This window comes from Miniopterus schreibersii (genome assembly GCF_964146895.1).
Source record: "Miniopterus schreibersii genome assembly, chromosome: 18".
NCBI classification, from domain to species: Eukaryota; Metazoa; Chordata; class Mammalia; order Chiroptera; family Miniopteridae; genus Miniopterus; species Miniopterus schreibersii.
Window position 1 is genome coordinate 38,954,364 of NC_138121.1, and position 26,316 is coordinate 38,980,679.

The 26,316-nt window shown below is 56.3% G+C and overlaps 1 protein-coding gene across 1 annotated transcript in view; it reads left to right on the forward strand.

Moving 5' to 3' along the window:
- Positions 1-1,076: 1,076 nt before the first annotated feature.
- The window catches only part of ZNF536 (zinc finger protein 536), a 244,192-nt gene continuing 218,952 nt past the window's right edge, over positions 1,077-26,316 (forward strand). Inside the window, exon 1 of the mRNA XM_081119583.1 lies at positions 1,077-1,096. The gene's annotated coding sequence lies outside the window, so the exon portion shown is untranslated. The remainder of the gene's footprint in view (positions 1,097-26,316) is intronic.

Consider the following 26,316-nt stretch of genomic DNA (forward strand, 5'->3'; position numbering starts at 1 on the left):
ACTACGTGATTAATTAAAATCATATTTTCATAATCATTTGGCACTGGTATTGTTTTAGAATTATCATGATCTCCTAAATAGTGTCTGTAAATAAAGTCGCCTCTAATGGCAGGCGGGAGGCAGGCTGAGGACCTCTCCGTGTTTGTATCCTGCGATTGGCAACATAAGTGCCTTATTTACACTAAATACGCCACAAGGTTACGGCGCGGATCAACGTCATTTGATCGCTGATGACTCCCTTAAACGCCGAGCTGTGACTGATTCTCCGCGTCCTGCTGTCCACCGAGATTCACCCGGGAGTTTTTTTTCCCCCCAGAAAAGAAACAGACTTTAAATAGTTTCGGGAGCAGGTAAGAATTACGCTTTTTGCTCTCCCTTCTCCGGCTCTCCTCTCCCTCCGTGGCAATCTCTCTCCCTCTCGGCTGGATAAAAAATTCTTTAGTCAAAGGCAGGAATGCAAAGTAGTGACAAGCGAAGGGGCTGATATATGTCTCAGTAACGAGTCTGACAATCAGAATGTAGCTCTTGGAGAATAGATAGATTTTAATAAGTGTGTTTACATGAGCTCAAGGTCAGAAGCAAGCTGCGCTGTGTTAAATGGTTTCTTAGTTGCTAGACAGAGAGAAAAAATGGACGATCACACACCATTCTTTGTAGATTATTATATCAAGGGTTCAGTCTCTGGCTCATCAAAGCTAAATGCCGCAAGACCTATCTAGTTGCTGTGAATTATGCCAGGGCGACAATGGAGAGCATTTTTAATGGTACAATGCATTTCACCTACCAGATAGGGGGAGGCCGAGCCGGGGACGGGGATGTCTGCGGGGCTGGGTGATGAGTATCAATGAGCGGGCGGCTCGGGGCCGAGGCGGATGAAAACGCAGCCCGCCCGGGCCGGGCCGGGCCGGGGCCGCGCGCGGGGCGCCGCGGGCGAGCGGGAGAGGCGCTCCGGCAGGGCGCCGGTCCCCCCGCAGCCCCGGAAAATGCTCAAGTCAATCATGTGGACATGTTTCATTATTCATTGAACACAATCTTTTACAACGCTCCGTTTACGTGCCCGAGTTTGCTCCTCACGCCCGCCGGGTCTCTATTTAAGGTAAGGAAAACAAAGGTGGGGGCGCGGCGGGGCGCGGCGGTGCGGGGCGGGTGGGGGCGCCGCGCGAGCGGGGGCGCGGGCGTCTGGAGGTGGCAAAGTGAGTTTGGACTCCCGGCGCGGCCCCCTCCCCTCCCCCTCCCCGTCGCGCGAGGCCTGCGCCCGGTTCCTTTGGCCCCATCTCGATTAAAAAATACGGTCTAATTAAATATCCGTGGCGGTGACGTTGGCGAGAGAAGCTGTCAGCAGGGGGGAGAGAGGAAGACGCCGAGAGCGCGGCGGCAGCTGGGCACGGATGGCTCTGGCGAACTTCGGAGGCAAGTGGGACCCGCGCCCGGGCCACCGCCTGCCCCGCCCGCAGCCCCCGGACCGTTACTTTGAAAAGGAGTCGCTGGGACCCGCGCCGGGCGCGCCCGTGGGACCCGGCGCCCGGCCCCTCCCGGCCCCGCTGCGCCCCCGCCCGGCCCCGGCCCCGCGCTCGGGGCCTCGGGAAACTTTCGCAGGGTCCTGGGGGTCGCACGGGGAGGGGGAGGCCGGGGCCACGCAAACTTCTGATCAAGTGACTTTCCCCCTTTTCCCGGTGCCGGGGATGCGGGCGCCGTCGCTCCTCCGTCCCTCCGTGGCTCGCTGCGGGATCCGGCCCCGCCTCGGGGGGAGGGGTGGGGAGGGTAATTTATAACCATTTAAAAAAAAAATCAAAGTTCGCTGATGCTCACGCAGCATGAAAGTTGCAGGCGCCCGGCCGCAGAGACCTGCCATTTTGTGTGCTCGCCGGCCTCCTGCGCCCCGGGAGCGGCGAGGCCCAGGCGGGGGCGCGGCAGGCCGGGGCCGGGGTACGCTCGGCGCCCGCACCCGCTGCAGCGCCCGCGGCGCGGCCGGCCCGGCGCAGCCCCGGGCCCGGGGGGCCAGGCGGAAACAGGGGGAATAAGTAACAGGTTCTGGAGCGAACCCCGCGCCCGGCCGCGCAGTGAGGCCAATGGGAGCGCGGGGCGCGGGCGCGGGGTCTCAGGGCGGGACCACGGGTGCGGGCGTCCGGGGAGGGGGCAGTTTGGGGGACAGACCCCCCCCCAGATGCGTGGCTGGGGCAGGGACCTGGCTGATAAACCTGTCTGTTTGCTTCAGTACGTTATTTTTTAAGATGAAGAACCGAGGAAAACAGTCGTAGGCGGGACGGGATGTATTTTAGGCCAAAAAAAGAAGAAAAAAAAAAAAAAGAAAGAAAAAAAAAAAAAAGAAAGAAAAAAAAGGGGGGGGGGAGTTTTTCTTTGATGATTGAGCAAGGAAGCGTCCAGATCTCACGCGCCCATCTGTTGCAGTTTTGCAAAAATTTAAAATACAGATCTCTCTCTATGATCGATGGCTGCGAAGTGGAAGGTGGAAGCGCAAGCGCCCACTAGTCAGGAAACGGAAAGGAAAGGGGTGCGGGGCAGGGAGGGAGCTGTGCCCCCGACTCCTCCGAGGAACTCCAGGGGCTCTCTCGGGGGACAGGTGGAAAGTTGTCCCCCTTTCACTTCTGTGCTGCGCGTCCCTCCGGCCCGCCTCTCGGCGCCGCGGGCACGGCCCCAACCGCGTGGGGACCGCGGGCCAGGAGGGGCCGCCGGGTCTCGGCCCGCGGAGGCTGCGGCCGGCCGGGTTGCCGGAGACTGCTGTCTGACCGGTGCTCACGGGAGACAAGATCCGTCAGCCGCCTCCGTTCCCACTCGAGCGAAAATGCGGAGCCTGCCCGGAGCCCCGGCCTGAGGGCGCGGGCGCCCGGGGCGCGGGGGCGCGGGCCGCGGGCAGGGGCGCGGGGCGGGGGCCGGGCGCGAGCGGGGCCTGGGCTCGGGCGCCGTCTGGCCGCCGCGGCGCGTGCAGTTTAGCGGGGATCCGACAGGGGCCGCGTTTGCAGAGCGCATCCGGCCCGGCAGCCCGAGCGGGCCGCGGGGCCAGGCCGCCGGCGGCTGCGGGGAGGGGGTCGCGCGAGGCGCCGGGCCCGGGAAGCCAGCGGGGCTTGGGAGTTCACGCCCCCGCGTCCTGGCCCCCACGGGTCCCGCGGCCCCCGGCGCCCCGGTCTCGGCGCCCCCGTCTCCAGCCGGGCCTTAGGTGAACTTGGGGTGGGGTGAGCACGCGTGCGAGTGCGTGTGCGAGTGCGTGTGCGTGTGTTGCTCGGGGTGCCGGGCCGCACTGTCTTCTTCCCCGTTCGGTTCTCGCCGCTGGATCCTGACTCTCCGGCCGCCGTGCTGCGCCGGGGCTGGGAGGGGGCGATCTTTTCCCATCACTCACATCTTTGTTCATTGTTCGGGGTGGAAGGCAGGCGACTTAGAGACGAAAGAGAGGCAGGGGGGAGAGGGGAGGGGGGGCAGGAAGAGGGAGGAAGAGGCTGGGGACAGCGCCCCCGCCCGCGGGGTCGGGCGGACCTGAGGAGTGAACGGCGGAGGGTCTCGGGGAAAGTGGACGTTGCCGCTTTAATGAACTTCGCGGTGCTGGGCGGCGGGGCCCGGCGCAGCCGTGACGCGCCCCATAAATCTGCCGGCCCGGCTGCTCCTGAACTCGTGCGGTAGCCGCAGCGTCGGCTCCGGCGCGCGCCTCCGAGTCCGGAGCCATTTGCATAATTGGATTTTTTTTTTGGCTCCCTTCTTTCTCCCTGAAACTTGTTTGAAAACCGCGAGGACCTGCACGCTCGAGAGCGGCGCCAAGTAAGTGCCCAGCTGTGGCCTCGGCGCGCCCGGGGTCAGCGCGCGCAGCGGCGGCGAGGTGCGGGAGCGGCGCGGGCGCGGCGCGGGCCGGGCGGGCCTTCGGGGGCCTCGCCGGGGGCACGGCGGCCGCGGGCTCCCGGCTCCCGGCTGGCAGCTCGCGCAACTTTTTTCTCTGTCTGCCGACTTTTCCGGGCAGGTGAGCGCCTGGCCCGCGCGTGCCTGCGGCCAGCGCGGGCGGCGGTCTCGGGGCTCGCGGGGTCGGGCGCCCGGGGCGGGCGGCGGGCGGCGGGCGGCGGGCGGCGGGCGGCGGGCGGCGGGCGCGGGCCGCGGGGAGCCCGGCTCCTCGCCGCGCGCGCCCCGTTACCCCGGCCGGTCTGCGTGCCCGGTGTGCGTGTGTGGTCGGCTGCGCTCGAGACGGAGAGGAGACGCAGCCCAAGGGCGGGCGGGAAGGGCTCCCCAGCGCTGCCCCACTCCCCCAGCACGCGTGTTTCTGCCGCGGGAAGGAGGGCACGGCCTGCTTGCTCGCCACGGGGTCACCGAGGGATGGACGGTTCTGTTGGAAATGCCACACGGTCTGGAGCCGAACGGTAGCTGCATTCAGAAGATGCCAACCGTTGCCTGTCCAGGAAAGTGCTTTTATAGCATCTCAAATTTTATTAAAAATACAAAATATATCATCATCGTTATTTGCAGTATCCAGAACCTGGGGGGAAAGTCGATTTGCTTGGGAGAAAACTGTCACCCTAGTTCCAGTTCTCTGGGAACTTGTCCGAGGCTGGGCTCCCCACCCAGCCCAGCAGGGGCAGGGGACTCAGTTTTCAGCTCGGGGAGTGGCAGGGCGCCCCCCGCAGCCCCCTGGCCCCCGCTGAGGGGGCGCCTCCGGCTTCTGGCTGAAGGCTGCTTTAGTTATGATGTCATTCTGATAGCGGAGTGCAAATGTCTCCTGATTCCACCATTAACCGCCTGGCTGATCTGCTTGGTAACGACGGCGCTGACGGCCGGGCTTTGACGAATGCAGGCCACAGAGTCCGGGGTGCGCTCCCCCGACTGAGGACCCGGCCCCAGAAGTCTCACCCCTGGCCCCTGCCGTGAACTTTGCCCTCCCTCTGTCTAGACAGGACAGGGGCCAGGCCCCTGGACGGAGGGACCCCTGTTTGCCCACAGTTTGGAAAACTTTTAGAAGGCTTTGATTTCCAGGATACCCTGGAAAAACTTGAATGTAGCGGTGACCAGGCAGAGACTCTTGGGTCATAGGGACGGCTGGGACTGGGGTCTCTCCGGGCCGTCGCTGGGGAGAAGAGCTTGTGACATCTGCCTGCTACCGCGGGTCCCTTAAACTGTGACTTTATGTTAATATCACTGCAAGTTAACCGGATTTAGTGTGGATTTTACAATAGTGTACAGTGATTTAAGATTTCTTTTGATTTACTGGTCACATGAAATTTGCATACATGTGATGAAAATGAACTTAACATCTGGGCATATGAGAAAGGTTAGTGCCTCATCTGTCATCTGCAGGCAAAGTCTCTAAAATGCCTCCACCCTAGACCGGGTTTAGGAACTAGCTCCTGGAGACACGGAGGTAATTATGGGAAACCTGGAAGACGCGCTCTCAATGAATTTGCATTCCCTCGGACCGTGCTCCGAAACCCATCTTGCTCTGTGCCTGGAGTGCTGAACTTCTGATCCCCACCACTCAGCAAGTTAACTGCTGGCCGGGGCTGTCTGCACGGAAGACTGAGGGCAGCGGGGAGCAGCAGTCACGCTGCTGGGGTCCAAGCCAGGAGCCAGTAACCCCATGTGGGAGAGGGCGGGAGGTGGCAGGGTGGGCACCCTGCTAACCGCTGTAGCCGTGGGTGCTGAAGGCAGGGCTGACGTGTGGAATCACTGCTTGCTGAGCCCCCAAAGCTGACTGATTAGGTGGTCTGCTCGGCCTTAGGTAACCAAATGTATTCCCATCAGCTCAGACCTACAAAATCCACAAGCCCACTCGGTGAACTCTGAACCCCTTTTGAGCAAGACAAGCTGACCTCTGGCATAAGGAAACCAGCCTTCCCCCAACGTGGTTGCCTTGTGCTCAGAAGTTGGCTGTGAACGGCACAGGTGTTTTTAAAGTGCCTGGAACGGAGGGAAGACGGCAGTGGCGCTCGTGAGGATACAGAAGAACCGCTTCCCCTGGAAGACGATCATAAAAGAGGGAAGCAAATAGATTTATTTTCCAGTTTGAATGAGGACAATTATAGCTTTTTAACATCTTTGGATTTAGTGTGTTAATAAGCCTTTTAAGTGAGCTGAACTATCAGCTTGCGTTCTGTTCTCAGCATTATTTAAAGTGAGGCTGACGCAGGTTTGGGAACAGAAGTGAGCTCTCTGCAGGTCAACTTTTGTCCACGCTGAGGACAGAAGTCCCCCGACACCTCTGCCGGGACCTGGAGAGGTGAGTGTGCAGCCCTGCCTCCTTCTGTCCCTACGTGGGACCCTAGGTTTGGGTCAGAAGGACCCTGGTGGTCAGTGGCCTGAGGCCATCTCCCAGGCTGTGGAGGGTGCGCTGCGGCGTCTCATGGCCAAGCACAGGTCCCCCGCCGTCCCTCCGAGAGGCCCCTGCCTGCTGAAGGGGCCGTGGCCTGCACCTGCCCTGTGTAGGCAGCTCCCAGCAGCAAAGCTGTGGCTGGGCTGTGGAGACTGGGGAAAGGAGTGGTCTCAGGGCAAGGTGGGGCTGCAGGCTCGGCTGTCTGGCAGGGCTCATGGTGTGTTTTGCTTGGCTGTGTGGTATCTAGTTGGGGGTTGCTGGGAGAGAGGCCTCTGGCCAAGGAGGGCGATTGTCGCTCAGGTCTAGACTGTCCTGCTGGCACCGAGTGCCATTAAAGGGGTGAGCGGCTGAGCTAAGCTTGGGGGTCATACATGCAGGCAGATGGAGCTAAGCCAAGGAGTGTCCCCACTGGGGGCTCGGGTGTGGTGACGCTGGTGTGTGTATGTGTGTGCACGAGTGTGCACATGTCTGTGTGTGTGCACATGCTGGGGAGAGTGTTACCTGATAGCAGCACCTGCTCTGAGATGATTTCCTTTCACCCACAATGGCTCTGCCTGGGGTAGGTGGGTGAGTTTGTGTATGTGGGGGGCAGGGCCAAACAGCTGAAGGAGTAGAAAGTGGAGGGGCGCATACATGCTCAGAATCTGGCCCCGGGGTTCAGGCCACCTTTCCTAGATCATATGTATGCTTTTTCCCCAAATGAAGGCAGACATGGCTGGAAGCCACCTCCAGAAAGTGGGCCCCTTGGCAAGCCACCTGGCTTGGGCCCATCCCTGCCTGGGGTGGGAGTGGGACCTTCCTGCCCTCCTGCCCAGGTTATCCACAGCAGGCTTGTGTGGGATCAAGGCTGGTTCTGACTGGCTCTGTCAGCTGCTTAAGGATCCACACTCCACTTTCACTTTTAAAATCATTGTGCATCTTCGCTCTTTCTCTTATATTGGAGTTTTGCTGCTACAGAGGCACTGAGTACGTGGCTTTTCACAGCCTCTGCGCCTGCCGGAGGTCAGAGTCGTTTCACGGAGACGGGATGCAGGTGGGGCTTTGGCGGAACTTGCCAGACCAACTTGGTGGCCGTTCCTGTAGACGAGGGTCGCCACAGCAACACCGTGGACATTGCCACTTGTAGGATATTTTGCAGTACCCCTGACCTCTACCCTGTAGGTGCTGGCCCCCGGTGGTGACAACCACACGTCTCTTGACATTTCCATAAACCCCCTGGGGGCCATCAGGCTCACTTCCCACCGCCTCCTCATGCCAGGCCTTGTCCTGGGTGTCTCAAGGGGCAAAGGGAGGTCCCGCCCTCATGGAGTGCACAGGCCTGGGGGAGACGGATGTGTCACAAGACCTGAGATACCAGGAGCTTGGGCCCTGTCCTGAACTGGGGCAGACCTGTGGGGTCCGTGAGGAGAGAGAACCTCCCAGTGGAAGAGTAGAGGGGCTCCCGCTGGTTCTGTATTAGTCTCACCCTGTGGGTAAGAGCTGTATCTGGTCCCTACTGGGACATGACACCAAGAAGCAGAAAGCCGCAGCTCCGAGCCGCAGCTGGGCGCCCGCTGGCGGTGTGATGGTTGCGGTCAGTGTGGGGCATATTTGTGGTAGGCATGGTTCTAAGCTCTATACGCATTCAATCCTGGCAGCTCCTTTATGAGGGCAGGTGCTGTGTCTGTCCCACATTCAGAAAGGGAACCTCAGGGACAGAGAGGGTGGGTTGTGGGTCCAGGGTTAGAACCCATCCTGTCTGCCTCCCGAGTTAGCATGCTCAAGCCCTCTGCTGCCGGGCAGCCTCTGCCTGCACCCACCCACAGCCACACCCAGCCACCCTTCCTGGGAGACCCCTGGGCCTCTCATCCACAGCTTCCTGATGCTGGCTTGGGGGCTGACCGGGCAGGTAGAGGAGATCCCGGGCGCCTCCAGGTGGGTGTCAGTGGAAGGTCGTGCCGATCAGTCTGTGGGGTCCCCTCTCCTCCACCTACCTGTTCTCACTTGGCGTTGCAATGAGGAAATTAAGTGCCGCTGTGACACAGGAAAAATGATCACCGTAGGCTCGAGCTGACATTAACCTGAAGGCTTTCAATCAAGGCATTACAGCTGTGATTACCTGAGCCGTGTGGGCTGGGTCTTTGATTACCGAGGTGGGCTGTCCTTTGCCCGTCCCTCTCCCTGCTGGGTCTTCAGCTGGCTGCTGGCCCGCCAGCTCCCCGGGGCTCATCCCACACCTCTCTGGGTCTACCGAGTTAGCACCATCAGCCCCCTTCACGATTTTTTTAGCCTTTTGTTGATTTGTTACCAAATCACATGTGCACACATCCACATCCACAGGATGAAGTAGCCCTGTTCAGGTTGCAGAAGCCAATCCAGTGTCCCTAAAATCGAGACGCATCACAGCGGTGCCTGCTCAGCCTTAAAGACACTGATGCTCTCACATGCACAGCTCAGGTTCCCCTTCTGTTCCCACAGATTAGGGTGTTTTTTGGTTCGCAGAAGGGGCAGGTCGTAGGGCCCTCAGGGCTCTGCAGTAATTTAACGATCGAGGATGCTAGTTTCTGGGCACCTCTGCGTGGGGTGCAGAGATGCCCCCCCACCCAGCTCCCCAGCTGCTGCTGTTGGCGCTTCCTCCTGGCAGGCCCTGCGTTCTGCATCTTAGATGCCTTGTTTTAGTCAGTCCTTTAACAACCAGTGAAGCCCCCCACCCGCAGTGCACTTTCACTAGTGGGCAGACCGGGGGCTGTGGCAGCCTGTTGCAGCCACACAGCTCCGGCGCAGCTGAGGCAGGACTGGCAGCCGCCCCATGCTGCTCACCTTGCGGGTGCCCGCCTCCCTACCCAGTACTCAGAGAGGACTGTGTCGGGGTCCTCCCTCCAGTCACATCAGCCGGCCTTTAACACGGAAGTTACAAATGTAAACCGGAACTTGCTACTTGGAGAACATATGCATTGTTGTAAATTTGTTTCCAAGAGAGAGAAAATATTTGGAAACCGTATCAGCTAAATTGTATCAACTATAGAAAAGCAAACAGATCATAGACCACAGAGATATTACACATGAGATTTAATCCATCTGAATAGCTTGATTATTTAATTTTATCTTTCAAAATATCTAGAAACATTTATTCCTTATTGATTGACACACACATTAAAAAATTCTTTTAAAAATTTTAATTCATGATTGAAATCTATTAAAGTCAAGGCAGGCAAAGCCTTCGGTATTGTCACAGCAAGGCTGCCTCGGCTGCTCGGCCTATGAGGGGTGGGGGTGGGGAGTTACAGTTTACATGCCTAAATGATTTTGCACCCTCGGCCTGGGCTCCCAGTTTGGGGGTCGTAATCTGTGGATGCTAAGTGGCTGTGTGAACAGCCTGAGCCTGCACGGAGCAGAGCATCTGCCGAACGTGGCTGGATCTGCTCACTGAGCTCAGCGCAGCATCTGAGAACTTTATTCTCAAACGTTCGCCCTGGGAAGAGGGTCGGCACTGGGCGGTGGCCAGCTTGCTAGTAGCCTGAGAAGACGCCAAAGGTGGGGGTGTATGTGGGACCGTGGGGGGAGCAGAGTGGCTACGTGTGGGCGTGAAAGGATTTAATCTGTAAAGCTGAAACCTCGTAGGTGGTGGGGGCCGCCTGAGCCACCGGCTGTCACTGAGGCCTGTTGGCCACTCTGGCCTTGTGGCTGAGCCTTGGGGCAGCCCCGGCCCTGCTGGACCTCGCCTGGGCTCTGGCTGCACCGAGTCTTAAGCAAAAAGCCAGACGCTGACTGCAGTTCTGTTCTGAGATCCTGGATTTGACAACTTAATATCCATTTTCTGTGTGTTTTCTGCTTCCCCTCCTCCCCCGCCGACTTCCTTTTCAGCTGCTGCACCTTCACACAGGTAGTTAGAAAGTTTGTTGAAAAGCTTTTGTTAAAGTTTGGTGGGGGCCTCGGAGCGTCAGAATTTGAGTCCCATTTAAACATTCTCACGCAGCATACTTGGGAGCAGAAGAGATGCAGACAAGAGGATGAACGCTCGCACTATCTGAACATGCGCCGACCAAGGCCCCGCGAGGCGAGGCAGCAACTGCCCTTTTCCCCGCTGCTCCCCAAGGGGACAGCGGCTCTCTGGGTGCCTGAGGAATGGCGGGCTCCGCGGGGCCTGGCTGTCTGACGGGCATTTCGGATGACGAAGCTTCTGTGATGTGTGATGTCACGAGTGGTGACATGGCCTGCCCTTGGGGGGCATGCCCTGCCCGTGGGCACGTTGATTCCCTCTCTGTGACCGTCTGGTGAGATGGAGCAATACATTCCGGAGATTGCAGCACAGGCTGTTTTCAAAGCCCTCCCTGAAGAACCCGCTGCTTTCTGACTCTGCCCTTTATCTCCCGGCGCCGCCTGGAGCCTGCGGTCCCCCTCGGGCTCCCAGGTTGACAGGCGCTCGCTCGGAGCTGGGAGGCGGCTGCTCAGGCCCTGCTGCTTCTGCCTGCCTCAGGAGCCTGGCCGCTCAGGTGGAAGGGACCAGGCCGTGCGTGGGCCTTGGGGACAGTGGGGTCTGCTGTTCAGAAAACTTTCTCTTCCTTTGCCTGATAATATTGCTCAGATAAAAATCATGTAATTTTTGCGTGTGACCTCCAAAACCGCCTTCAGTAAAAGAATGCGTTCATCGGTCTGAAGGATGAGGGTCTCCTGCTGCCTCGTGCGTCGGGACAGACTTTCGAGTTGGAACCTGTCTCGTTGACTCCCTCCTGGTGCAGGCTGGCCTGCGGTGGAGGTCATTGAGGAGGGGCCAGGTGGCCTGGGGAGGCTGGGGACAGAGCGCTGACCTCTCTAGGAATCAGAGGGCTGAGCCGAATCCAATGCAAAATTTGAATACGCTAATCTGTATTTAAAGGGGCAGACGCCCGTGTGTGTCCAGCTCCCTGTTGGAGGCAGGTGGGCTGTGAGGTTGCTGGATGGGGGGAGCCGAGGGGACCCTCTTATTAATCTCTAGCCTCAGCCGGAGGTTAACCCTTAGATCGGCACCCGGAAACGGCATTTCCCACAGACCGTATCATTGCTCCAGGAGAGACGAAAGGTGGAGTTCTTTGTGTGCATTTTATTTTCTGATTAATTCTTTTGCAAGGGTTACATGGTACCTGCATTGCTTGATTGATCAATATCTGTAAGTTGTTTTTTTGCATAATTTAATTTTTAGGGATGTTCCCTCCCTCATTCCATGATTAAGATGCCGATTTCACTGAGCCGGAAGCATCGAGTTTGTAAATGAGGGGGAGCTGGGAGCCTTTTTGTGTTTTGGTCTTGAGCCGTGTGACACAGTGATAAGGAGCTGGGCCGGCGAGACGGGACAGGCAGGACACCGGCTGCGGCCTGACGGGCTGATTGTGCACCGGCGTTTCTGTCTTTCAGCCTCAGTTTTCTCGTCAGTGGAATTGGAATAATTCTCCCTCCATAATAGAGTCATCAGGATTGAAAGGGAAAATGACTAATTAATAAGTTCAGAGACCAGCAACTCAACAAATGGCCAGCTATGATGATTGTTTCCCATGTTTTATTAAATATTTTAGAAATGAAAAGCTCACCCAAAATGATGGGCATCGGTCCCTTGCAGAGCCTGGTTTCCCTGGCTGGTCTTCTGAGTTGTGCACCTGGGGATCCATGAGTATTCAAGGGCTGATTCCTTTAGGTGTCAGAAGATGCATTTTAAAGGGTCAGCAGAGTTCATGGAGGGGTGCAGGGTGGCAGGGGGCTTATATCTTCACAGACACTCTCACTCCAGCCCATCAAATGTCGGCACCACGTTTCCAGGACACACACACACATGCAGGCATACATGTGCGCGTGCACACACATGCACACGTATGCACACAGATACACATGCACACACATCCACACACACACGTGCACACACAGCCTACTGGTTGCTGGAGTCTTGGTGGGAGCATGACCGGCCCTGCTGTCCATTGTTTCTCTGAACCAGAACCAAAGACCCCCAAGGAGGCACCGTCACTCTCTCTCTCACTCACTCACTCACGTCCGGCAGGACTGGTGCTGTGAACAGGCAGAGTGGCCTCGGGGCTCGGGGCTGTCGTGTGGGACACAAGTGCGCGTGGACGCAGTGACGATGAATTCTTAGGTCCAGGCTCCCGTTGAGCACACACGTGTATACCAGAGGCTCACCCTGGTGCACACTGGCGTACACACTCATGCTGGTTTCAGGGGAGCCTCATGTATAAAATCAGTGTGTTGAGCTGGTGGCCACTACATTCATGGGGGGCACCCACGAGAGGGGGGAGTCGGAATAGCTCCTGTCCTTTTTCCCACAGGGGAAGGGCGGGATTCTGGGTTGGCTTACTCGCACTGGAGGGCATCCCAAAGCGATCACTAAGGAGAATGCCAGCCATCCTTTGAAAGAGGGGTGCCCTGGTGATATTATAGTAAGAAACAGACCCCAACTTCCTGAGGGAATGTTAAAGGGAAGGTCAGGCCCTGGATGCGAGCCTCTAGTATTTAGTGAGCACTTATTACACAGATGGCCTTGGGCTCTAAAGTGCAAGGTACCCTTTAATTTAGTCCTTAGAACACTCTGCCTTTCGGTGGAGGAGAGGCAGTGTGTCCATGTGGTGTGACTTGCCCAAGCTCACACAGCTGGTGGACAGCAATGCCCGGCTCTGTCTGAATGGAGCTTGTCCTGGGACCTGTGGTGCTCTCGGCCCCTGGCCTGCACCTTCCCTGGAAGTGAGGTGCCCAGAGCAAACCCAGCAGGTGAAGGAGTGAGGCCGCGAGACAGGCCTCCGCGGGCCACCGTCACCGTCTCTCTCCTCGCGGTGGCAATCAGCAGTGGCAGCAGACCCCGGGGGAGCTGGGGTCCCGTCACACGCTCTTCCCATCTGTCTGGCACTGTCACTGTGCTCTTTAGTTGTTCCTCAGATGGGTCCCTTCTACAGATACTCATTGTGGTCGGTGCTGTGGACCTGAGTCCATGGTTCTTGCAGCTCTAGACAAAGTCAAAGAGAGACACATATTTACCATTTCAGCTGTGACCATGGAGACTCTGAAGGGCGACAGAGAAGGCTGCGGGGAGCCCTCCTCTCAACCAGGTGTCAGTGGAGTTCTTGGAGGACTCAGGGTGACAGGAGGCCCGTCAAGTGAAGGGTTGAGAAACTTCCAGGCAGAGGGAACAACACATGCAAAGGCCCTGAGGTCAGAAAGATCTTCACAGTTCAAGGAGAAGAAAGAAGGCCAGGGCGGCTGGGTGGGTGCACACCGCTCCCAAGGAACAGTGCCGTCTTCTTCATTGCAGGGGAAGGGGGAGACTTGTGGTCGGGGTGCCCCTCACTCTGCTGTGTGCGCAGTCCCCCAGTCCAGCTGGACTCCAGGGCTTCTCTGCCTTCCAGAATCAACATCTTCCTTCCAAAGGGTCCTTCCCTTCCGCCCTCCGCCCCGCTGTTCTTCCTACATACGTCATTCATTCGTTCTACAAGTGCCACGCAGTGTCGACCCTGGGCGGGCCGTGGAGAAGTTAGAGCACAGTGGCGGCGAAGGCGGGAGGGCCGAAGCTCTCACCTCCGACGCAGTGCGGGCTGGGGCCGCGGCCCTGCCCACGGGTCTGTCATACTGTTGGGGGCTGTCCAGGTTCCAAGCCTCCTGGAAGGGGTGGGGGGGCCTTGCGTCTGGCCTGCGCCTCTCACATTCCCTCTTTCTCTCCTGTCTCGGCCACGGTAGTTTAAAGGTCTCCCAGCCGCCCCACCCTGCCTTCCCCAGTGCTGCACCTTGTCGGGGAGTGGGCCGGGGGCAGGTGACAGGGACACTGCACAGTGGATCCCTTGCTCGGGGACACCTGGAGTTTGTATGGGATTCAGGTGTCTTGGCTTTTCAAGAAGGTTCCCACTGCCCAACTCTTTCTGGGGCTCACCTTCCCTCCAGGTCAGGGACGGCGCCTCCATGCCACCTGCAGATGCCAAGAGAGCCTCTGACGTGGGGCTTGCAGGTCAGCTACACTCACGCCTGAGCCTTTGGATGCATCACTCGTGTGCTTACAGTGGCCACCTTTACATTAAATTTCAGTTTTTAGTAGAAAATGAAGGGCGTTCTAGCTCTTAGGATACTGAACTTTTTTCCTCATCATTTGGTTTTAAATGATGAAGTAAATTTCATTAAATAACTGTAAACATTCCAAATGGCCCCGCATGCACGGCGTATTTCACATGGTCTGAAGCTCCACGTAGAATATTAACTGTGAATGACTCACGTAGGAAATCTATGAAACAAGTGTGTGACTTTTATTATCACACTTTTAGAAAAGTTGCTGAAAGATTTCCCTTCCTTAGCAAAACCTGTAACGAACGCAGAGGAAAGGTGTTTAAGGGCACTAGGAAAATAATTCTTTTTTCTTAAAAATTGATTTTAGAGAGAGAGAGGTAGGGAGAGACACACAGAGAGACGCGGATGTGCTGCGCTTGCTCTTGTGTCACTGGCTGATTCTTGCATGTGCCCTGACCGGGCCGGAGCCTGCAGCCCTGGCGTGTCGGGGCCACGCTCTGTCCCACGGAGCCACTGGCCAGGGCTAGAAAAAATAATTCTAGAACAAAGGAACAGAACTCGGTGAAGAGCAGCCCCTGCTTTTCTGCTCAGCTCTGTGACTGTGTGTTGGCCATTGCCCACTGAGCAACTTGACTATTTTAAAGCAACTTGTACCAGCACAAAAACAACCATTTTCATTTCTCTGCTTTAGTTGGAATAATATTTTACCCAAGTATATAAATGTAGATCTAAATTTATATATATGTTATGAAATTTGAAGCAACAATACTTGCTTTTCCTCTTAAGAAATATTTCAATCTGTAGTAAAAATCGTCCAGGAAGCATTTGGTGTTTTATTTTAGTCTCTGTCACGACTTGCCACATGACTGTTCTATATTAATCTTGAGAAGTGACACGAGATTCCTTTTCCATAATAAATAGCAAGTAATGTAATAATAACAAATGATAACTCTAATGAAAAAATTGTACTCTCCTCCAACTTAGAGGAGAGTGCCAACAATAGGTAGGATTAAATGAAACCGGTGTTTTGACAGGGCTCTATTATGTCTGGCTCATTAATTTGGAGACAACTTCTCTCTTCCACCCTAAATCACAAAGTGTCAACAGATAGGAGCTTGAACGTCTCCCCTCACCCCGGTGCAGGCTGCTTTGCGAGTCATCTTTGGAGGAAAAGGGTTTTTGGTTCTGCAGATGTATAGCGACGGCGCTGTGGAGGTTTCTGTCTTAGGGAGCACTGAGGAAGTTCCGCCGCGCAGCTCGTGGGCAGGAGTCGGTTCCCCCGAAGCCCCAGCGCACACAGTGCCATATAGTACTTCATATACATGAGCACGTGTGTGTGTGTATGTATGTGTGTATGTGTATATGTCATTGTTCTGTTTCATTGCCTTTACACACACACACTCTCACTCGCACACAATCACACGCACGCAGTCACACACTAACACACACGCGCACAAACACATACATGCACACACTCACTAACACTCGCACAAACATACTCACACACTCACACTTGCACACAATCACACACACTTGCACACACACTCACACACACACACTTGTACACATACTCACTAACACGCACATACACTCACACTCACACTTGCGCACAATCACACACTCACTTGCACACACACTCTCACTCGCACACAATCACACACATGCACGCAGTCACACACTCACTAACACTCGCACAAACATACACTCACACACTCACACTCGCACACAATCACACACACGCATGCAGTCACACTCAAACACACACTCATACACACTCACACTCACTCGCTCTTAAAGGCCATCTTCATTGATGCCCATTAATGTCACCCACAGTTTCACTAGCTCCCCCTTCTAGAAGAATCTGGAGTTTCTGGTTTCTGAGCACCGATTGCTGGTGATTAAGGCCAATGCTAGCAGGCTCCTATTGACCGAGCCACGTGACAGAAGTGATTGATCTGCCCGGGACTGCTAATTTCCCACTGTGCGAATCCTGCCCACCTCGCCCGCCCCATTGCCCCACATTCTTCCCGGGGCCTTTCCCGCCGCCCCGCCCACCCCAGGTGCTGCGCCGTCACCTCGGTGCAGAATTGCGTCTCTCACTCGGGCAAAAAGTATTTGTATCCCCGCAGTCTCTGCTCCTTTGTTCTCCAGAGATCACCAAGGCCTGGGATTCAGAACAGCAGATACTGACAATCGGTGTGTACTATCGATGCTGCTTTAATTGTCTTATTGACAACTCACTTGAACTCGGAGAAGCCTGCTAATATCTATCATCCTGTGAACTCATGTGCATTTTTTTGACTCAAGCCATAATTACAGAAGAATCTCGACACTCAGATGTGTGCCCCCTGCTGCCTCGCCTTTCGTCGGCTGGACACGGGCTTGTGGACTGCTGTGCCCAGGAGCCCCAGTCGTCTCTCTGCTCCTGGCCCCTTGGGCTCGCAGGTCCTCTGGGTGCATCTCCCTCCAGGAGCCATCTAGCTCGTTAACACCTTGATCAGCACCAGCCAGTAAAGTAGGAGCTGTGACCCACCTGAGCAGTGGCCAAGAGGGCATTGCCAGCTGGCCTTGGAGATGCCCAGAAGTGTTTGTTTTTTTGAAGAGAAGAGCTGTTTCTCTCCTTTTGGAAAATGCTCATAGAGCATATTAGAGAGATCTAGTACTGGCCGGAGCTGGGATTGAGGCTGCTGTGCTGGCTGGGAGGCAAACGTCCGCTCGAGGGGGTTTCATAAGTGCAGGCCAGTGGGGGAGCCATCACGGTCTGATGTGTCTCCCTTGCTGTCCCCACCTCCCACCCCGCTCCCCTCATCTGCTGGGCTCCTGTCCCACTGGCCATCTCAGTTTCTTGGACCCACTGGGCTGGCTCACATTCGAGGCCTTCGACATGGCTGTCCCTTCTGTCCGGAGCCCTACTGTTTTCACCTGGCCTCTTCCGCTCACCCCCAGTCTCACAAATGCCACCTCTCTGAGGGGGCTCTTCCCAGCCTTCCTCTCCCACCCGTCAGCTCCTGCCGCATTTTCCCACAGGACTTCCCTTATCGATTCCATAGGTGATTAGCACCTGTTCCCACGGGCCTTCCTCCCGGAGAACTGGACCCGCATGGCCAGGGCCCCTGCAGTGTCCTGGCGGCTATTTCCACCCCGAGAGCAGAGACTCACAGCCGCAGCCAATACGTAAATGTGTTTTAAAGAAAAATATGGATTTGGGAGCGTGTCCTCGACCCTTTGAGACAGTGTTGTATCCTGTGACAGAGGTCCCATGACATGTCCATTGTCCTTGTTAGAGATGGGAGCGGGGTGGCTGCTCCTAACTCCCAAAAGGTTGTCATGATAGGAATTCGGAAGGAAGTCGTCGTGTGTCCGCCAGGGTTTTGTCCCCTGGGGGGCGCTGCTTGGTCTGGGCCACCCCCTGTGCTGCGGCCATGGAGGCCTGTTTTCTGACGCCGCGTCCCTGCCTGGCCACCTGCCCGAAGCTGGCCGCCCCGCCCCTGCCGTGAGCCTCTCCCTTGACATCAGTAGGTTGGGCACGGAGTGTTCTCGCAGGTCTTTGCCGCCGCTGAGAGCCAGCTGTGTGGGGCCCTGATTAGCACCGACCGAGCGCGTGGCTTCACATCCTGTCCTCAGCAGCTCTTGATGGGGGTCCCGGGCAGAGGAGCGTGGAGCCTGGGAAGATGCCGTCTCGACGCCCTGATTGGTGAGGCGCTCATCTGACTGATCAGCAAGGTGGAGTCACCCCACTGACTTGAAGAAGACACTCAAATCACAGAGGATGATTGCAGAGAGGAGAGGGCCTTCCAACCGGCACATCCTGCCGCCCGAGGCTGCCACGTCGGGTTGCTTGGCGAGCGCGTGCTGCAGGGAGCGTCTGTTTTCTGGGAGCCTCGGAGACGCTCATCTTCCTTCCAGCAAGGCCTCGGCCAAGATTCCCACAGAAAGGAACAGGTGGGGGCCCTGGGATGACCGCCTGCCCGGTCTGCCCCATGGAGCCCGCCCGAGCCCCACTGTTGGTTTGCCGGGTGAGCGGATGGAAGTGCCTTTCCCTGCGGCAGCTCTTCTCTGTGCCAGACCCCAGCTCCCTCGCTTGTCAGGGTCCCTAGGCTTCTTCCCGACCCCGCTGCCCTGCCTTGTTCGCATCTTCAGGACGGCAGGGGAAGTAACAGCACCTGAGAAATGATAAAGACAACTAGGAAATGGGTCTTCTGAAAAGATTTAGAGTAATTTCCCAGTGATATGTTCATGATTTATAGACCCCTTGGGTTAAAAACTATTTGCTACCTACTTTTTTTTTTTCCCATTCAATGAGTAAAAAAGTCTGCTAATTATTTAAAAAAACACCATGAAGACCATTCGACTCTACCGGGTGGCTGGAGACCACGGTCACTCAAAGGCGGGGCTTTGGGAGTTGGCTCTCACCGCGTGTGGGGCCATGGCCAGGTGAAATGATACCCGTTGCTGTCATGCTTCTTGGGGATTGTTCCTGCCTCTGATTAAGGATGGGGGTTCCACCTTCCAGCAGAGGGCCGGGGAGCCTGGCTGCCGTGTCCCATCGGGATTTGGCATCGCTTACTCAGCCTGCCCCCACCCCCTGCTGGTCCCAGCTCCCCGACGCCTGCTGTGTCTCAGCTGCTGGGCTGAGTGATGTGAGTGAGACGCCTGTGCAGGGCACCTGCCATGCCCCGGGAGGGAGGGCTCCGGTCCGCACCCAGTGCGGGCAGAGATGCAGGTCTGCGGCAGGCCTCGCTTGGTTGTCATTTGGGGGACTTACTACACAGGCCGACCCTGCTGCTTGGTTGTAGGGTGTGGCCGAGCAGCGCCTCTCATGCCCTGGCTGAGAAAGGATGGTTGGAAGGCTGGTGACACATTTCTGTTCCAGGGCAGCCGAGGTCCGGCTTTGCAGGTGCTGTTGATGTTCACGGCCTCGGCTGGTCCGGGGGCCTTTCCGTTCTGCTGTGACAGTTATGAAATGGACCTGGAGAGACTTTGCTTACTGCCTACTTGGCTTTCTCCAGGTCGTCCTGATTTGGTGACACCTTGCAAAAACCACAGAGTAGTCCCGACCATAGCTGCAGAGGTAATTCCAGATACTTACCCCTCGGAGAACCTGTCCCTTCACAGGACAGGTGACGGCATCAGAAGGCTTTGCTCTGGGCCGTGGAAAGGTCCCTCAAACCCTTTGTTTGACCTCAATCCACGGAGACTCTTTTCTGGCACCCCACCTGTCGGAGCCGGGCAGAGGGACCTGGGCTGTCCTGCAGGGGTGCCGGGGCGGCGGGCGCATCTTCCCGTTGGCGTGGGACCCAGTAGAAACAGCAGAAGACGACAGGGGATCACCCGGTTTACCCTCGGCTCATCTGTGACGTGAAGGGTGGGTAGCTTCAAACAAAGAACACAAGCCAACAACAGACACACGCAGCCCACGGAGCTCGGGCAGCTGCTGAGCCCCGGTGTCCGCATGGCGTGTTGGGGAGACGTCCCTGCAGGTCCAGCTGCAGCGAGCACGTGCGATGCGGAGACTCCCGAGCCGCTCGCCCCGGGCGCTGGAAAGGGCGGGCGGCCCGCAGCGGCTGAGGTCCATTTCTGACGCCGGCCAGTTCCCCCGTAGTGTGGAAGGCCCTTGGTGGGTGGGCGGGCTGTCCTTGTGTCTTTTCGGCACCGCTCCCCAGAGTGCGGCGACACTGCGCGGGACGCGCGGATCCTCGCCATGCGCAGGTTTCACGTAGAATGAAAGGATTCCGTTTTCTGCCAGACGCAGGCTGTGCCTTTCCCAGCCCTTGGCTCTGCGTAACTAAGGGCCGGTCAGCATTTGGCTCTTGTGACTTTCGTGGAGGTTTTACCTAAAAAGATGCTCTGGGTCACGCCCCGCAGGAGTGCATTTGGCTCATCTCGCAGGTCCAGCGTGTGGGTTCGGGGGATCCCTGCCTGCGCGTCCCTGGGGACGAATAGCGCTGTGGATCAGTCACTCTCCTGCCTTCAGCGCCTCGCAGAGGTCCGAGCTCCGGAACGCCTGGAGACAGACGTCGCGGTTCAGCTGCAAGTGCTAATGTAGGACCAACGCCAGAGAGGAGGAGGGCGCGGTGCCGCCCTGCTCCGCGTGGTCTCGTTTTCCAAACGAGGGACCTGGCGCCCAGAGCCACAGGGGGCTCCCCACACCCGTGCGGACAGCGGGGCTGCTCCCGGCCCGGCCCGGCCCGAGCGCCTCCCGTGCTGACCGTTCAGGCTGGGACTACGCAGACCTGGCCGAGGGGCTAGAGAGGGAGCTGCAGCTGCCCTGTGCCCTCGGCCGGGTGACAGGTCACGAAGCCACCGGTCTCTGGGGCCCTTTGCTGGGGAGGGTCAGCCACGGTGACCCCGAAGACTCGGTGCCCGTTTCCGCCCGTGGCTGGGAAGGGCGGGGGGACGTCCTCTCAGTAGTTTATCTCTGGGCAAAGACAAGCCTCTCTGAGTCTGCCCTCTTGCCAAGTGGCTGAGATGTAAGAACATGTTTTCTATTGATTTTTAAAAGCCATCCAGGACCCAACTGGTAATCATGGGTGTGACCCTTGCGTCTCCCCGGCGGCTGCAGTGGCGGGAGCCGTGCTGTGCGACTCTGATGTTTGGGGTGCGCATTCTTTGAAGATTACTTCTAAAGCGCGGCATCCAAATCCTTAATTCACGATTCTGTCTCTTCCTGCGGTGTTTACATTCCATGGCAGAGGATCACTGAGCAAGAGGACCACGAAAATGTGCTTTGAAGAGGGGCCTTCTCACGTGGGCCTCCTTCGGAGACCCTGCGTACCCCTGCTGGTGCCGAGCTCTGTCTCACCTGCAGGGGACGCAGGCCGGAGCGGGCGACGGGAAGGCCCATCCCACTCCATGTCCCGTCCAGGCCGAGCGTGGGGCGCTGGGCCCCGGGTAGCAAGTGCTGGGGTGACTTCAGGGTGTTCGGGCTCTTTCCTCGATTTTAAGGGACGTGTTCTGCCCTATGCTGGGGGTCGGCTCTGAGAGGGTCCTGTGGACGCGGCTGGTGTGGTGGATGGACCTGGCTGCATACGGCCAGGGCTTTGCCAGGGCCGGGCACCGAGAAAGGACAGATCCTTCCACTCAGAGGGGCCTTTGAGCTTCGCACCCAGAGTGAGTAACATGTGGACCCAGGACTGTGAAGGCCTCTCCCTGGATGCTGACTGACCAGGGTTTCCCTCTCTCTGTTTGCTGCCCCAGGGACACAAAAGGTGTGTAAACGTAAGGACAATGGTACTTTTGATTTTTCTAGCCTCAGTGGTTTTGATGTTTTTTTGAGGGGGACGGTATCAGTGTCAAATACTTAAAACTCCAGTTTCATTTTGCTTTGTCGCCTCTGCATTTTAGGAGGGTCTTCAAGGCACGTGGTCTGTCCATCTATCCCGTCACCAGGGCTTGGGGGTCGTGACCTCTTTGGTGAACGTTTGGGGCCAGCCTTCTCCCCACCATCCTGCAGCTCAGCCACATCTCAATACTTAGGTTCTCAGTGGTAGGTGGGGAGCCCCCAGGGGGCACCTTGGGCGTGGGGGTTCTGTTTGTGGCCCTGGGTCTCTGTGGCTGCAGGACAACCAGAAACCACCTCGCATGCAGTTGGCGCCACTCATGGGGTTTTCCCCCTCTGTTAACTGCACACTTAGGAGGTGATGGTCCATAGTGGACGAAGTGAGCTCTCAAGTCCTGTCGGTTATGGTGCGTACCAGTGGTCACACTCGGGCTCTGCAGTTGTCAGGGCACCAGCTTTTCTCTAATGTGTGGAGAAAGCCGAGCGTGGGCAGGAACACAGGCGTCTGACACGGTCCCAGCCCCTATAGAAACAGCGTCCTCAACTTCCCTTGGGGTGGTGAACACACAGTACAATATACCGATGATGATGATAGACTTGTACACCTGAAACCTGTGTAATTTTATTAACCAATGTCACCCCAATAAATTCAATAAAAAATAAAATGAGTCCCAACTGGGTGGCTCAGTGGGTTGGAATGTCGTCCCGGATACCAAAAGGTCGCAGGTCTGATCCCGTCAGGCTTGTAGGGGAGGCAACCGATCGGTGTTTCTCTCTCTCTCTCTTTAAACATATCCTCAGGTAAGGACAAATAAATAAATAAATAAAATGAAAAAACAAAACAAAAACACCCTCCTTAACATTTGGCTGACTAGTCAAACGATAGTTTGGCCTTGAAATAAAAAATACTTACGTTCCCTTTAGAGAGTGCTCCCGGCAGCCTTGGGTGGTGCTCCCCGTGGGCCTGGAAGCGTCAGTGCTGAGTTGAGAGCCGAGCACAAAGGGGACCAGGAGGAGGGCAGCCTGGCTTTGGCCACACACGACACCACCGTCCCCCCATGGGCCCTGGGTACCGCTGAAGAAGCTGAGGATGGGTCCCATCCCTTCAGGTCAGCAGCATTCCTAAGGCCCGTGAACCCTGGCTTGGGGACTTGTGTTTTCTGCCCCCACGTTCAGTAAGCTGGAGAGCACGTGCCTCCCTCTCCTGGGAGGGGACACAGAGCCCGTGGGCCTGGGACCGTCAGTGCTGAGAGCCGAGCGCAAAGGGGCCCAGCAGGAGGGCAGCCTGGCTGGCCCTGGGGCGGCCTGAGGTGATTTCTGGTCAGACCTGGGATAAATCAGCTTCGTGTTTTCCAAAGTACTTATTGTTTCTCCTCAGGGAGAGGAGAGCAGGAGGATTCTCAACTGTGGCGACCTTTCGAGCATCCAATTATTTAAAAAAGTTGCTGTGATTCTCATAAAAGTCAATGAATTTTCACTCCATTTATTCCGTGGTGCTTGGAAGAAGGTGGAGTCTTCTGAGATGGTGACGGTGGTGAGTAGACGGTTGGAGGCCCAGCACCGCGGACTGAGACGTGCACCACGGGCCCATCCCCCGGGACGTTTGCCTGGCGGGCATGTCTGCACCCCGGGAACCCTCATTTCCTCCGTCTCCGTGTCCAGTGTGGACAGGGACCCTCGCTGGAGCTCCAGGGGCAGAAAGAATGATAAATACTGTTACTATTCAGAAGGAAGAATTGATTTAGAAAATGTGCCTTTGATTCACTAATCTCTGGCGCTGAGACATCTTTTGAAGCCTGTTGCTATAATTAGAATTCTATAAGCCATTTTATGTCTCTATCAAAATTTTAAGGGACATAGAAAATTTAAGGTTTTTTTAGGCTTACGATTCATCATATCGACGTGAGTCCCTCCGCAGTTTGGACTTCAGCGTGGAGCAGTATTTCGAGGCCAGCGATGTGATCTGTCACCGGGGTGCTGGTGACAGTAGCCTGTCCCCTGCCCCCTACCATACTGCAGAGCTGGGATTTAAAGAATGGCTCACGGAGGGTCTCTCTGCCTGGTTTTGATTTGTTTCTTTGCAGCTGAGATGTGGCTGACCCAGCAAGAGGTGGTTGTGTCATTCAGACCCTGTGACTGTCATTCCGACCTAGGGGCTGTGCTGTGTGTGTCCTGGCTGGGGGGGGCAGGGTGGCAGGGAAGAGTGGGGATGCTTAGCTTATGGGGACATGGGGCTCAGGTGAGTCACAGCTGCACTTTGAGATGGGTAATTGGTGGCATGTGGCCCATGAGCCATGTGTGGGAGCCTGTCCTTAGTCACAGGGAAGGGGGACATGCATTACAAATAAAAGGCCCGTCAGAGTATAGTGGGTCAGGAAAGACGCTAATCCCAGCCCCATTTTCAGTTTCTTCTTTTTCCTTCCCAAAGCAGATGCTGTTCTGTTCTTAAAAAAATTGGTTTGCAAAAAGACTGATTTAACCACACGGGGGGGGGGGGGGGCACGTCACCATCGCACTGTGACAATTAGCATGAAGACCAGTCCACGTTAGCCAGGCTGAAACTTGTCCCTAACAGGATGTTAAACACTCAGTGAAAAGGAAGATTACGTCTATCTAGTTACACCGGTCCTTGATGTATGCTCTGTGTCAGGGAGCCACTGTCTCCTGGGGAAAGACGGAGTTAAAATACCCACTATCTCTCCCCTGGTGCTCCGAACGCAGCACTTTGAAGTTTTTATAATCCATCTGTCATCTTCCAGCGAGGAGGGCACATGCTCGTACCACTCAATTACTGAGTTCTCCCGTGCCAGCTCCCCGAGACAGAAAGGGATGCTCTGGTGGAGAGAAACTGTCAGATACCCCGAATTCCTCAGATTTGTGTGGATGTGTGATTCCGGGCAGGAGCACAGCCCTCCTTTTTTCAAGTGCGTTTGGGACACGTTTGGCATTGCGGTAGAGAGCCTTTGATCCCCCCTCCCCTTCTGGAGTGTTGTTTTAAATTGGGTTGTTCTTGTTTGAAAAATTAAAAGAAAAAAGACAAAAAAAATCACTCTACCCTCTTCTGGAATGTGGATGGAAAATGAGCCACTTGTCTTAGCCGGCCAGGCACCAGGCACCTCGGTGCAGACGCGCAGTGGAAGGGGCTGTTGTTCCGTGGTTTCACTTTAGTGGCAGGAGGCTGTTGTTCCGTGGTTTCGCTTTAGTGGCAGAAAGGCTGTTGATCCGTGGTTTCGCTTTAGTGGCAGAAAGGCTGTTGATCCGTGGTTTCACTAGTGGCAGAAGGCTGTTGTTCCGTGGTTTCACTTTAGTGGCAGAAGGCTGTTGTTCCGTGGTTTTGCTTTAGCGTCAGGAGGCTGTTGATCCATGGTTTCACTTTAGTGGCAGAGGGTTTCAGGACTGGAGGCAGCCTGCTTCACAGAAATCATTCCATCATCATCTGAACAGAAAGCCTGAGCCGGAAGTGCTCTGCCATCTGCTGAGCTCCGAGGAACTTAGCCCTGCATGGAGAAGTGTTTAAAGTGGTTATTTCGTGGGAAGGCAGTCTACCTTGGCGTGGTTAGTGCTGCTGGATCGTGTGTTACCTTCTCGCTCATCGAGTCACGGGTGGTTAGATTCGTTGTCTTATGTGAAATGAGCTTGATGATCTCGGCTTAGCCTCTGGTGGGTATTAATTCACATTATGAGATATCCCAGAATAATTTAGCACCGTGTGGCATAATTTGCATTTTTACTCAAGATAGGGGCAATGATAGTGTCTGTGGATATATTCTTTTTTTTTTCTATTCAAAAGAGGTGGCTCTCCCTTGTGGCTTTCAGGGTGATTGTGGGGTTACTATTAGGAATTTGTTGGGAGCATTTTGCTTAAGAGCCTGGGGCGATGAGAATAAGACAGTCTCGCTGGGCGCACAAACCTAACAAGAAGTATTTGCAGGGCCAGGATTCCAGCTGAGACGATCTAGCATTTCATGACCTATACATGTGCAGTGTGACACAGAAGCAAACACGTGACCCTAGAGAACACACGTTGGGGCAAACGTGTGGTTTGGGGGACTCCACATGCCCCACGATTCGTACATGGAATCTTTTCCCTTTATGAGGCAGGAAGGTTCCAGAAAAGCAAGATCCTGTGCAGTAATTAATTTAGTGAAACTTCTTAAATCCGATCTTCTGTTCGAACTCATGATGGGAGGGTGGGTGGGGTGGCTCGATGCCCTTAATTGAAATCTGGACACAATAAAAAACTGTCTTTCTGTAACTCCAATACAGCAGTCTGCAACTGCGGGGTCAGGCTGCGAACCAATTTTCTTCTCATTACTTTTGATTTTGGAGTCGATACAAATTTCATCAGTGATTGTAGGGTGCGGATGCTCGTCTGCATGGACGCTGACACGGGCATGCTCAGAGGTGGACGGGAAAGCACGCTGGGGGGTCAGGAGGGGGAGGGGGAGATGCTGGAGCCCACAGCCTCCCTCCGTGGCCGCCACTGGGGTCCCGAGGAGAGGATGGGTGGGGGAGGGTGGCAGCCGGGGGCCCCTGGTCCTGAGCCTGTGCCAGCCGCCAGCTGCTGTGGCCCCCCCTCTTCTTCCTCCTGGGGCAGCTGCTCCCTGTCCCCCTTCCTGACCTGTCTGCAGCCCAAGTTTCTCTCTCTCCCTTTCCCTTCTCTCCCATTCCCGCAGCTCGCAGAATTTATGGCCCCGCAGGAAGTTAGTTGCAGGGGAGAGAGAGAGGAGCCCCA